This window comes from Protopterus annectens, chromosome 2.part1 (assembly GCF_019279795.1).
Source record: "Protopterus annectens isolate FY-2018-M chromosome 2.part1, PAN1.0, whole genome shotgun sequence".
NCBI classification, from domain to species: Eukaryota; Metazoa; Chordata; order Ceratodontiformes; family Protopteridae; genus Protopterus; species Protopterus annectens.
In genome coordinates this window covers 1179332534-1179346488 of record NC_056729.1, presented here as the reverse complement: position 1 = coordinate 1179346488, position 13955 = coordinate 1179332534, and the positions used below count along the sequence as shown (strand labels likewise).

The 13955-nt window shown below is 40.6% G+C and overlaps 1 protein-coding gene across 1 annotated transcript in view; it reads right to left on the bottom strand.

Annotated features, from left to right (window-relative positions):
* KIF13B (kinesin family member 13B) overlaps positions 1-13955 on the bottom strand; it is a gene marked incomplete in the record, with an annotated part of 3953176 nt that overhangs the window by 3682720 nt on the left and 256501 nt on the right.

Genomic DNA, 13955 nt, shown 5'->3' with positions numbered 1-13955 from the left:
GTTTGATATAGATAGTTTGTGCCAGAGTATGGGAAGTCTCTGGGACAGGAATCTATCCTTCCAGCATGTTCTGTTTATTGTGGTGACAAGGTTTAGGTCCCTAGAGCGTGTAGCTCATAGGGATTGGGATTTCTTTAAGTGGAGGCATGTCTAAAAGCTCTGGGTTTGACACAGCTTTGTGTGTTAGGCAGAGATCGCCTCTAAGTAGGCGATATGTGACGGAGTAAAGCTGCAGTTTTTTGAGATGGTCTGCGTAGGGCATCTGTTTGAGGCCGGTAATCTTCTTTGTGAGGTCACGACCTGAGATATCACCAGGAACCGGACAGTTTGCAATAAACTCTGCTTTATTGAATGTAACTTGTACAAATGAATTATTCACCAAAAAGATTAAAATCCAACGTTAAGTCAAGCGCTTTCGCCCGGGCTCTCCCAGGCTTTATCAAGACAATTACATACTCAACGTGCTCCTTTCCTGCTATACTTAACTAATCAATTATTCAATTAGTTACTTAAAGAAGTTTCCTTAAAGTGTGGTCTTCCATTGTAAGCAGGTGCATGATTGTTATTTGCAATACTTAAAGCCATAGAAATGGAAATGTACAAACATATAACAAATTTTTTGTACTAGAACAGGTTTTTAACAGTGTGAGAGGGGGTGACTGGGAAACATCCCTAGAGTACAAAGAACTGCTATGGCAAATTAAACTTAATGCTACTAAACCTCCGGGCCTTAATGATTCAATAAATATTAACAGTGCTCTCAAGTTGCGTAGAGCTAAACTATAGACAGTGACCAAATAAATTAAAATATGTTACATGTATACCAGAATTCAAACCTATGTAAGTTAGTAATTTGATTAAAATTAAAAAGGACGATTTATCATAGTTTAATGCGGATGGACATAACCCACAAAAATATACAAAGAAGTATTTTATACAGTTTCAATAAATTAGAATTTATATATTTATAATCAGGATGTTTTTTGCATCATATTATTTATGTAATATAGATGTTTTTAATTAAATTATATTTACAAGGTATTATAAATACATTAAGATCAATTAACAACTTTTAAAACTGCAATATACCAATACTACAATTTTACAATCCAATATTTATTTTTATTTTTATTGTGTTTAAGTTTTGTGAAACAATAATAAATAATAAAAAATTTTTTATAAGAATTTTTAAACATAAATTTTAATTCAGATATAAGTAGGACCCTGAAATTGTTAAATTGTTAAATTATAAAATTATAAAACTATATATTTATCACAAAATTATTAATTTATTATAATACTATAATACTATAAAAGGTAATAACAACATAAAATAGTTAGAAAGTGTTTTAAGGAAGAATTTTGCCACTGCTGCTATGTTTCCTATGTTTCATATGTTATGTTTGTACATTTCCATTTCTATGGCTTTAAGTATTGCAAATAACAATCATGCACCTGCTTACAATGGAAGACCACACTTTTTTAAGTAACTAATTGAATAATTGATTAGGAAGTGAGGAGTGCACATTGAGTATGTAATTGTCTTGATAAAGCCTGGGAGAGCCATTTTAATCTTTTTGGTGAATAATTCATTTGTACAAGTTACATTCAATAAAGCAGAGTTTATTGCAAACTGTCCGGTTCCTGGTGATATCTCAGGTCGTGAGCTTGTGGTGTTTTTGCTGCTTTTACCTTTGGTTCCAAGGATTTGTGCTTCTTTGTGAGGTATTTCTGCGTCCTTTCCAGTTGTTGTAGATGTCTTATGAGGTACATACCAAAAGGGGCACTGTACTCTATAATGGGGCTAATGAGTGATGAGTAGAGGGGAACAATTACCTCTTTTTTCCTGGATGAGAAATGAGGTGTGCCACGTAGAAGGATTTCCTGACTACTCTGGCGATTTGATTATCAAAGGAGAGACTACTGTTCACCTGTGTTCCAAGGTCTCTTATCACACTTTCTAATGTACTTCTCTTCAGGGTAGCTTTGTCCTTGTCCTATTCCATTCTGCATTTTCTTGACGTTTGAGAAACCATTCATCTTGCAAGAAAGGCTATTCCACACACCCAGAAGAATCTCTGGGAAAGTTCTATACATTCCCATTTTCTAAAAATGTGATGTCATTCTGAGATTTCTTTACTTAATAATTACAATTACTACTATTTTTCACATAATAAAATAGTGTCATTACCAAGACTACCTCCGAAAAATGTATTACAAAGTGCAATATTAACCCCACAGTATTCTGCTGACATTATAATACATATAAATATTAAAATTTAGCCTGATAACGAGCAATTATACAGTACCAACGGACCCCCCCTCCCCCCCCGCAAGTGATGCACACTAAATTAATATGCTCATAAGATCATGATCTTCAGGGGTAAATAGCAGGAGCAGTACCTATAAGCAAGCACTGAGGCCCAACTACATCCATTTAATTAGGACCATAAGGTGTAGAGAAACAAAACAGATCCCAGCATGCACCACTAAGTGTTGCATACAGTTAAAACCAAACAATACTCACATAGTGACATGTTACAAATTGATATCCATCTCAAGTTTCTATACATCAGGAACTATATCTGAATCTCAAAAAATTGAAACTATTTCCATGACCATAAGACATTTTTAACTGGTACTTGGCAATGAAGACCCAGGCTGAGATCAAAGAAAGTGGATAACCATCTTCTACTGCATGGTAGTGTAAAAGTACACTTAACATGCAAATGACGGACTACACTTTTAATAACTGAAATGCTCGCTAATCTGATCAGAAGACTTGCATCAATTGACCACAGCTGCAGAACCTGAGGATGTAAAGCAAGTTTGTAGCTGCCTTTTCCCCATATAATACACAGTCTGGTTAGGACACCTTATTTCAAAGCTGTATCTTAATTTCCTTTACTCTTTTCACTGTTAAATGTTTTCGGTACAGAGCATACACAATGCTGGTTCTCTTCTGAATCACCTCAACCATGTTTGTGCATCTTCAAAAGACAGGGTTGCTAAAATGCAGGAGGTACCAGAGATCAGTTTCCAGCTGTACGTGGACCATCACTTCCCTCTTTCTGCTGTAATGCCTTGATAAAGGTGTTGCAGAAACCGTTCACTCCTAATCTGTACTTGCCTTTTTTATTTGCATAAAATTGGTATCTTTACACACAAATTACCTTAAGATCTGTTACTATTGTCAAAACAAAACCATCACAACTCTGTACTGAAGATTCTTTGAAATATTTTACTGAATATGAAATATTATACAATGACTGGTTATTAACATTCTAAAATGAGATTGCTGACTGGCCAGCCCAACCAGCGTGCCCCTTTGTATATACCAACGGAAAAAGGCCCGGTCGCCCGGACTTTCTTTTGTTGGTATATTCTTTAACTTTTAACTTTTTTTCAACAAAAATAAAAACAAAATTTGTTGTCCGGACTCCAGACACATGGGAGAGACACCCCATGCAGAAAATACAAGGGAAATCTGGAACGCCGTTTTAAACTAAAGACACATACCCGATTTCCCTTGTATTTCCTCCATTCTGTCTCCCTCCTACCCGAAACTTCCCGAACCATTTTTTAAATAAATAAATAAATGAAAAGCGGAGCAATGGAGATCTTTTCTCCATTGCTTACTTTGCCGAGCACTGATGTACTGGGTATGCATGGGAACGCAAGTCCCATATGCATGAGCAATACAGCAACACAAGGAAGCAGCATTACCACCAGCCGCAGAACAGTAAAGCGCCATTACACAAAGACATTTAAGAAAAGTACATACTTTTTTTTTTAAAATAATGACACTGTATAATAGCAATAACTGACTTAGTGGTTGTGGTATACTGAAATTTACCCACAGTTGGCTTTAATCACTCGGGCTTCGCACTCGTGATTAAACCATGCCAACTAAAAATTTCAATATACCACACCGGCCTAGTCGGTTATTGCTATATTAAAGAACAGGTAAGACTTTAACATAAGGATAACAGCACTAAAATAAAAGCTTGTATTCCCAGATTTTTTTCTTCTTTTCGGTATAACTGGCATCAAATCTAAGCTGACATGGTTCGAACAACTCCTAGAGTTTTGTAAAATCCCTTAATTTATCTTTACAGCAGCATATGTCTGCAAATGCTACTGCTCATCACAGCATTAAATGCAAAGACATTTTCCTCAAAGTCATGATGCAGTCTACCATACTGATCTGGTTCTGTTTAATAACAAAGTACTGAAGCTTGCAGCACACCACCTAACTACTTTAACTACAGGTACTATTTACCATCACCATATCTTATCTGCTCTGTTATGGACTAGGTTACTACTTTGCAACCCTTTACAATGCTATGCAAACCCAGTTCGAGTTTGTGAAAGGCAGATCATGCCTTCTGAACCTGATTGACTTCTTTGAGGCAGTCACCAAAGCCATAGATGAGGGTAAGGTGGTTCACACAGCCTATCTTGACCTCGTCAAAGCTTTCAACACCATCCCCCATTCTGGAATTAAAGCTAAACTCACTAAATTAGGTATAAATCCCTACGTCACAAGATGGGTTGCCAACTGGCTCACTGACAGAACCCACACTGTAAAAGTTGCAGACTCCAAATCTGACCTCAAAGCAGTGACAAGTGGAGTTCCACAGGGTTCCGTCCTGGGACCTCTCCTGTTTGGTATCTACTTCTCTGAAGTACAGGCTAACGCAGGCGGCCTCTGGCTAACCTAGTTCACAGATGACTGCAAACTAGGAGCCATAGCCAAGTTCCCAAATGATGTGGACATCCTACAGAAGGGCCTCGCTGAGACAGATGCGTGGTGTCAGAGACATGGCCTCAAGCTCAATGCCAAAAAGTGCAGCGTCATCCCCTTTGGTAAAAACTCTGCTGCCTATGTGGTAGTTCATGGGTACAATCTACTTCACACTGAATGCGTGATAAGAGACTTTGGGACCCAGGTGGGGAGTAGTCTCTCCTTTGATAGTCACATCGCCACAGTAGCCAGGAAGTCCTTCTATGTGGCACACCTCATCATAAAAGGGTTCTCATCCAGGAAAAAAAGAAGTCATTGTTCCTCTCTCCTCAACACTCATTAGACCCATTATGGAGTACAACGCCCCTTTTGGAAAGCACCTCACAAGACATCTGCAGCAGCTGGAAAGGCCACAGAAGTACCTCACAAAGAGGATTACTGGCCTCAAACAAATGCCTTACACTGACCGTCTCAAAAAACTCCAGCTTTACTCCACAGCATATCGCCTATTCCGAGGTGATCTCCGCCTAACATATAAAGCTATGTCAAACCCAGAGCTGTTGGACATGCTACACCTAAAGAAATCACAATCCCTCCAAGCTACACGCTCTAGGGACCTAAACCTTGTCACCACATTAAACAGGACATGCTGGAGGGATAGATTCCTGTCCCAGAGACTTCCCATACCCTGGAACAGGCTACCCATCTATGTCAAGCAAAGTTCTTCATTAGCACTCTTCAAGAAAAATCTTGATGAGTGGATGGGAAATAGGAAATACACCCCGGGATCACTTCTGTGTCTCTGCTCGACAGTGGCACAGGAAAATAACTTTCTTGGGTGGCGTAAGCCAGGGAATCTTGTTGGCTACGCTTACATAGGCCCTTGGGCCGATAGCCTAGTACCTACCTATGAACCAAATGTTATATTTGTATACTTCTGGCATTAATTCATATACACTGGATAACGACAAAACATGGTTTCTCGTGCATCTACAGAGTTCCCTATTATTGCAAAATTCTAGACGTTCGTTATAAGAAAGAGAAAATTTAAACAGACCACTGCTTATGAATACAGAATGCAAACAAAACAAAGTCCACTTGTTTCAAAAGGAAACAAAAGACAACTTATGGTATGGCTGCATTCTAGGCAGAAACTCATCAGTGGATATCAGTGCCTGGCAGAAAAAGATATAAAACTGAGTAAAGGAGACCATGAAAGAAATAAAAAAAACAAAACAAACACAAGAGAACACACTGCAAAGCTAATCTACGCAAGAATTTACAGGAATATATGGTATGCATTAAAGGACTTGGAGACATTGAAAGATAATTTGTTTAAAATCAGGAGATGAAGAGAATCGGTTCAAGAAGGATTTAATGAACACTCCACATTCATACAGAAGTTGGTGGACAAGAAAGATTAGTTGTGCAAAATCTTACCACAACATTAGATGTCCTTCTCTTCTCTGCTGCAGTATTCTTCACTTGAGGGAGACTGCCTTACAAGCAACCAGACTTCGGCCAGTATACAAAAGACCTAATGCCTATGGTGCGTGGTATATCACATGTAGGCTGCAATCAAACAGAGGCTATAAAAATGATGCACGCATGCACCATTCTCAGAAATGAGTGCACCAGGGAGAATGCTTGAGAAACAGGTATGTAGGCTAGGTACAGTCAAGGAATAACAAATGCAGGGGGGTGGAGAGTGGGACAGAATACTGCAACAGAGAAGAGGAGGAATCTAAAATTATGGTAAGATTTTACACAACTAATCTAGGTCATCCTACTCTGCTGTTGCAGTATTCTTTACATGAGGGAGAATGCAAACGTTCACTAGGAGAAGGAAAGGGAGGAGTTAGGGCACAAGAGCTTTCCAGGAAGCCATGGACCCTAGCGAACCCTGCCCTCAATTTGGAGATGTCCAGTTTGTAATGCTTTTTATTTTCCCCAAACATCTTTATTGATCTATCGCCCACTTGTGACATAGGCAAATTTATATTCATATGCAAGTAATCAAACAATATTAACATAAACATTACTACTTCACATACATTGCTACATATCATATAACCTAAGCAGCATTACATAAATTACTCAATTCCTGCCTTTTTTTTTTTTTAAAGAAACATCTTTATTAAATCACTTACTACATAAGCAATCATACATTTATACAAATGAAAAACTACACCGATACAATCCTAGCTGCAAACATTTTACATCACAAACCATAATGACACATTCCTAGTTGCAAACATTATAAGTCACTTATAATAAACCCAATCTTTCTCAAACATTACACAGCTCATTTAAGTCCTGCCACTTTTTAAACCTCATTCCTCCCTTGTATGTATTGTTCCCACAATTCCCATGTTTCCTATGAAGTTTCCTCCCTTTTCTAAAGATCTCATTTCCAGTTGTTTTACCTCTGTTACTATATTCACTACTTTTAGTACAGTTGGTTTAGATTTTGATTTCCATTTTCTAGCAATTGTTTTTTTGGCAGCCACCATTACTAGAAACAGCAAGGCCTTACCATGTCGAGGGAATTCTGATTCTGTATCATAGCTCAGAAAAAACATCTTCCACATCAGAGTAATCTGACTATCCAGCATCTCTGACGGTGCATCCCACAGGAAATCCTTAAACTGTGCTCCCAGAAAATATGTTCACTATTACCTCTTTCTTTCCAGTCATACCTCCAATATTTACTGTCTGCCTGAGGAAAAATTCTCTGGAGTCTACTTGGGGCATAGAAATATCTATGCAAACATTTCCAGGCAAAAATCCTAAATCTTTCAGATTTTTGTTGCATATTTAGGAGACATACATATATCCTTTCCAACCCACGGTGGTGGTGCTGCGGTAGCGTTGTCGCCTCCCTAAGACGCTGTCCGGTTCAATTCTCAACTACAGCGTGTTCTGCGTGGAGACATGCGTGAATGGACGTACCTTCATTGAAGGTTGTGCGTCAGGGCTGGTAACTCGGCACATAAAAATCAACTACCAATCATTAGCAGACTGGAGTTCCGCTGTGGCGACCCCTAACTGGGAAAAGCCGAAAGACACAACAACATATATCCTTCCCATTGTTTCTTTGTGAATGGTTTACCCAATTTCTCTTTCCAATCCTTTCTGCCTCCAATTGATTATTATAGTTATCATGCAATATTTTATATGCTCTACTAAATATTCCTTTTTTAATGGCAACTTCTGCTCTACACTCTAGTGAAAACTCTACCAGTGCTGGTCTTTCGTTTAGGATCCCCTATTTCTCTTTGCCTATAAGGCTTAAACAATAAAGAACAGGTTAAACACAATTAAAATCGTTAGCAAACGAGTGATAAATGCTTAATGTTCTATTCCATCCAGTACAGGAATAATGTTTGGTAAAGGAGGATACACCCATATGAACTTTGCATTACTTTTCAACTGGGTAAGCAAAAGAAAATAATGGATGTCAAAATCATGGACTGAACAGAAATGCCAAAAATGTGTTACTACATCCTTTTGGACATCACCCATTCCAGGGAATTGCCACATTGAGAATATGCCCCTAATATACCTCTCAACTGTCTTGATTTTCGCAGAACGTCCAGATTTTTGCCTGGAATGTTTGGTCTGTTTCTCACAAAAACTGTTGTTTACTGGCAACTCAATGATGACTGAAGCCAGAAAATAATGACAGACATTTGCATTTCAGACTTCACACCCTTCAGAAAATGCATGCTAGTGCAAAATCTGTTATTCTATCAACTTTAAGTTTATGAGAGCGGTATTTAAAAACTGTCCCTATCTGTTGACCTTTGATCACTCATTTTTGGCTTGGTCCAGACTTCTTGTTCTAAAAAGTGGACAGGTAAGCCCCAAGAGCTGACGGAGTTCGGGATTTGGAAACTTAGGAGGACAGTGAACTAACTTTTGACCAGCATGTGTTCATTGTTGTAAGAAAGTCCTTCTATATTGCAGAGCTTATAAACAAAGGGATTGTGTCTAGATCTAGGGATGTTACTGCCCCCTTTACTCAGCCTTCATTAGGCCAATCACTGAACATAAAGCCCCGTTTGGAATGCATCTATCCACACATGCAACAACTGGAACGGCCAGAAATACAAATTTCTAAAAGGATACAAGACCTAAAAAACATGTCCTACATGGACTGACTCAAAGCCCTGTCACTATACTCTGTATTCTACAGACTGCCAACAGGTGACCTGTATCTGGCATACAAGGTATCCTCCAACCCAGGACCAATGGATTTACTGCACATCAGCAAGTCTGCTAATGGAGAGAGGCAGCTCCTAAATCCTTTATCGCTTGTAAGGGTCCCCTCAAATTATCTCTAGGACACCAGTTAGTTATTCTCATTAGTGATAATATACAATTATCAGCCATGGGATGGGTAAGGCCAATGTACAACCAAATGGGATAGGTTAATTCAAGCACAAAAAGGGAAACTGGCTAGGCTTAAAATGGCACACAAAGGTAGGTCTCCTAGTACTTCCATATAAACCTATAAAAGGTTAAGAGAACTCAAGTAACATGTTAGAAATAGATAGATTAGCTAGGTGGTGGGAACAACTGCATCCCCCGTTTATGAGGAAGTGGGTTTTGAGAGATTTTCTGGAGGAAGCTCTTTAAGATGGCTGCCTTAAAGAGAGTGCTAAGAGTTTAGAGGCAACAACAGAAAAAGGATCCACTGTGTCACCATCCTGATTTTGAGGACTGAAATAATTTTTTAACTGCAGATAGGACAGGGTGAGATAACATCTATCACTTCAACACTTCTTTAAGAAAAATGCATTTCTGCAGGCGGTACAGAATGGGGTACGCAAATGGAGTTAAAGTGACTGCTGAACTGTTCTACTGAATACTGAGATGCAGTGACAGGCTCTTGCCGAGTGATCAGATGCAAAGTCGGCAACTTTCTTGTTGATGCTCTCTAGCTCAGTGGACTGGTTAAAAGGAAGATTAGTAAGAATAGAGTCACCCATGAAATTTGATTGTGAAAAAGGACCTAGCTGCACATAAGCGTTGGGGGTAATTAAACTTTGCCCTGCTGTAAATGCAACAGTTTTCTATATTGGTCAAACAACAATTGTTGACTAAGGTTTAAGTGCAGCAATTTTAAAAAATATAGTTCAATTTGGCCTTGGTCTTCTGAGGATTTGCAGCAGTTAGTGGTTAAGTATACTATTATGGTTAAGCGAGAATACTGCCCACATCTCAAAGGCAGTGAAATGAAGGTCACACTTTTTGATCCAGGACTGGACAAACAAGAAAAGAAGTTATGTACTCACCATAATGTTCCATCTGCATTGTCTGCTTCAGTCTTCATCAACCCGTGGGTTTCTGTTCCGAGCTCGGAACTGACTCGGCCTTCAGCAAGCTTAGAATTCCAAGCTACAGCTCCTCCCATCCTACCTAGCTTCTCTCAGATACATCAGAGTTTGCTGCCAATATTCTTGGAAGAAAGGAATACATTCTAAACACAAAACAACAGAGAGTAAAAGGATGCTCAAGCTCAAAACACGAACAAAGGTAAGCACTATAATCCATCAGGCCCTTCAGAGATGAGGAAGGAGGGAGAGGATGAAGAAGACTGAAGCAGACAACACAGATTGAATGTTATGGTGAGTACAAAACTTTAGCTGATGTTGTCTGTTCAGTCTTCATCAAACCTGTGGGACAGAGTCCTCCGCTACACAGATCTGGGCGGCTTCATGGAAGGACATTCCAGAGTATTGCAGAACCAAATGCAGCCCTATTCCTGGATATATCAAGTTTGTAATGTGAAATAAAGGTGTGAGACTTTGCCCATGAAGCAGCAGCACAAATATATTCTAAAGAAACTCTAGACCAGAAGGCCCGAGACGTGGCTATGGATCTCATGGAATGAACTCTGACTGGTTTAGGTATAGGAAAATTATTCAACGAACACACGAGTAATACAGTCTCTTAACCATCAATGTGAGGCAGAGCACCTCGCTGGCCTTGTTCAAGAGGAATCTTGACCAATGGATGGGAGATCGCAGATATACCCCAGGGATTACTTCAGTGTCACTGCTTGACAGAGGCACAGAAAAATGATAGGCATAGTTTTTATTCAAACTAAAGGGGTGGCGAAAGCCACATAACTATGGGCTAGGCTTATAAATGCCCTTGGGCAGATAGCCTAGTATGAACCTATGAACCTATGAATAATAGCTTTAAACAGCAGCTTTCCCTTTTTTGGAATCTCAGAAAGAGACAAAAAACTGACCAGATTTCTTGAAAGTTTTTGTCCTATCCAGGCAGAAGTGCAATTGTCTATGCACGTCTAAAAGAAGCAACATATATTCACCCTTCCTGTGGAAGTTCAGAAAAAACACAGGGAGATTTATGGATTGATTAATGGTGTTTATTGAAGCAACCTTTAGTAAGAAAGAGGGATTAGTACACAAGGTAACTATGTCTTTATGAAAGATAAGATGGGTAGGTTGGGAAGATGATGCTTGAAGCTCCGAAACGCTCTTGGCTGAAGTAATAGCTACTAACAAGGCTGTTTTCCAGGACAAGAATTAACTCCGCCTTAGCAGCAGGTTCGGGGGGGGGGGGCTTGAAGAACCAACGTAAGATCCCGAGGCGAAGTAGGATCTTTGATAGGAGGCTGAAGAAATGTACCCCTGAGAAAGGCTTTGCAAAGTCTAGAAGAAGCTAAAGTAGTAGCATTCTCCCCAATGTGAAAATTAGAAATGACTAACTGAACTTTAAGAGTAGAGAAGCTGGCTCCCAAATGAAAGACCAGCTAGGATATCCAAGGCTGCCAAAATGGGCAAAATAAGCAGATCATTGTGATGCTGTTGGGCCCAAAGAGAAAACCTTTTCCACTTACTTTTATAAAAATTTCCGGGTAGAAAACTTATGGAAGGAAATGACAGTCTTCTGGATTGTCTAGCCATCATCGGAATTGAAGAAACCATGCGGTTATTTTCAAACTGTGAAGATCTGGATGAACTTGCCCTGAAGGGTAAGACAGAAGGTCTGGATGTGGTTCCAAAGTCCACAGAGGGCAAATCAGGTGAGAGCACAGGAAGGTGAACCAAACTTGTCAAGGCCAAAAGGGGGCAATGAGGATCACTTTGCACTTCAACTTGCATGCCTTCTGAAAAAAATTTCAGAATAAGATGAAGAGGAGGAAATGCATAAAGTAGACCTGGAGGCCAAGCATGGACTACAGCATCTTTTAGTGACTGTCCCTGCAGAGGGATCTCGGAAAAGTACCTGCACTTGTTATTGATGGAAGAAGCAAAAAGGTCACAGTAGGGTTGACGCCATCTGAGGAAAATCCGGTTTGCCACTGACCAATACAGAGACCACTCGTGAGGCATCAATAGCACCCTGCTGAGCCTGTCTGCCAATATGCTGTGCTCCCCCGGAATGTGCACTCCGACTAGAAAGCTGTTGGTAGAGAGAGCCCATTGCCACACTCTCATCACTTCTTGACAAAGGGGATAGGGGACTTGGTTCTACCTTGTTTGTTGAGGTACCACACAACATACATGTTTGTCGGTCTGAATCGCAACTGTCACCACAGGAAGAAGGGAGTTAAGGGCTTGCTATCTCTAGGACACTGATACACAGACTGGTCTCCTGGGGAGTCCACGTGCCTTTAACAGTCTATCCCAGGTAATGCCCCCCACTCCAGCTGGGAGGCATCCGTGGTCAACGTGGTGACAGGGGGGGCGGGAAGAATGAAAGGTAGGCCCAAGACACTTCTGGATTGTGAAGCCACCACAAAAGAGAATTTCTGCACACTCTAGACAGTTTTATAAGGTGACTGAGGGGATAATGCAGAAGGGACCAATGGTCAGACAACGTCCACTGCAGAACTCTCATATGTAAGCGAACTGTCAGTAGTAAAGTTATTGCTGCAGCCACAGAACCCAGAGCCCCAAGAACAAGATTTGCTGGAGGAACTGGCAGAGCTAGTATTTCCCGAATATAGGTCCGTTGTGAGAGAATCCTGTCTGGTGGAAGATAGGCCAGGGTTTTGTTTGTATCCAAGTGAGTTCCTATAAAATCTATCATTTACACAGGTTGCAGCTGTGGCTTTTGAAGGTTTATTATAATCCCCAAGGCTGGGGCCAGTTACAAGAATTCTTTGCCTGAATCAGCAGATGCCTGGATGGTAAGATTAGCAGCCTGTCGTCCAGGTAAGGAAACACGTGGAATCCCTGCAGTCTGAGGTGCGCTGCAACCACTGCCATGCATTTGGTACACCCTTGGGGCTGCAGTCAGACCAAATGGAAGCACACAAAATTGGTAGTGACTGGCTCTCCCTGCCCAAAATGGAGGTACCTTCTGGATTGTCTGTTCATTATGTGATAGTACGCATCCTTCAGGTCTATTGAGCATATACACTCGTCCTTCTGCAGAAAAGGAAGGATGGATTGAACCATGACCATCCTGAACATCATGTGTCTCACTGATTTGTTCAGGTAAGTTAGGCCCAGTATGGGCCCAAGATCCACTGTTTTCTTTGGAACTAAAAAGAAATCAGGAGTAAATCCCTGATCTGCGTTGGTCTGAGGGGGCCTCCTGGATGACTCTTTTGAAGCAACCTTGCAATTTTCAAAGTTGTTGCCTCCCTTTGATTGGGTGGAACACTGGGAAGGTGTGATTTTGGTTTGGGAGGGTTAAAAAGGGAATCGAGCAACTTATGGATATGACATGTTACACCCATTGGTCATTGGTGATTGCTAGGCAGGCTTCTAAGTGCAAGGAGCATTGTCCCAGACTCCCTCCAGAGAGAGATAGTCGGGCAACACCTCAAGGATGCTGCAAAGATTTCTCCAAGGGAGAATCTCGAGACCCTTAATTCAGCAGACCCCCTCTGGACAGAGGGTAGCGTCTACAACTCAAATTATTCCCCCCTCTGCCCTTGGGGGAAAATCTCCCCAAGCATCCTGGAAAGGACCTTGGAATTTTCTGAACCACAACTTCTTTCCTCCATTCTGATTTCTGGAGAAGGACCTTTACGGGGTAGACAAGCAGATTCCAACAGCAGACAGGGACTTTCAGTCTTTCTTCATCCAGGGAGGTCAATCCTTGGGGGCACTAAGGATCTCAACCACTCTTTTTGGGATAGGTTCTGCAGCTTCTGGTTCCTTCCATGCCCTTGCAGACACCAGGTCCACGTGGGGATCTACAGGGGGGCATCCAGGAT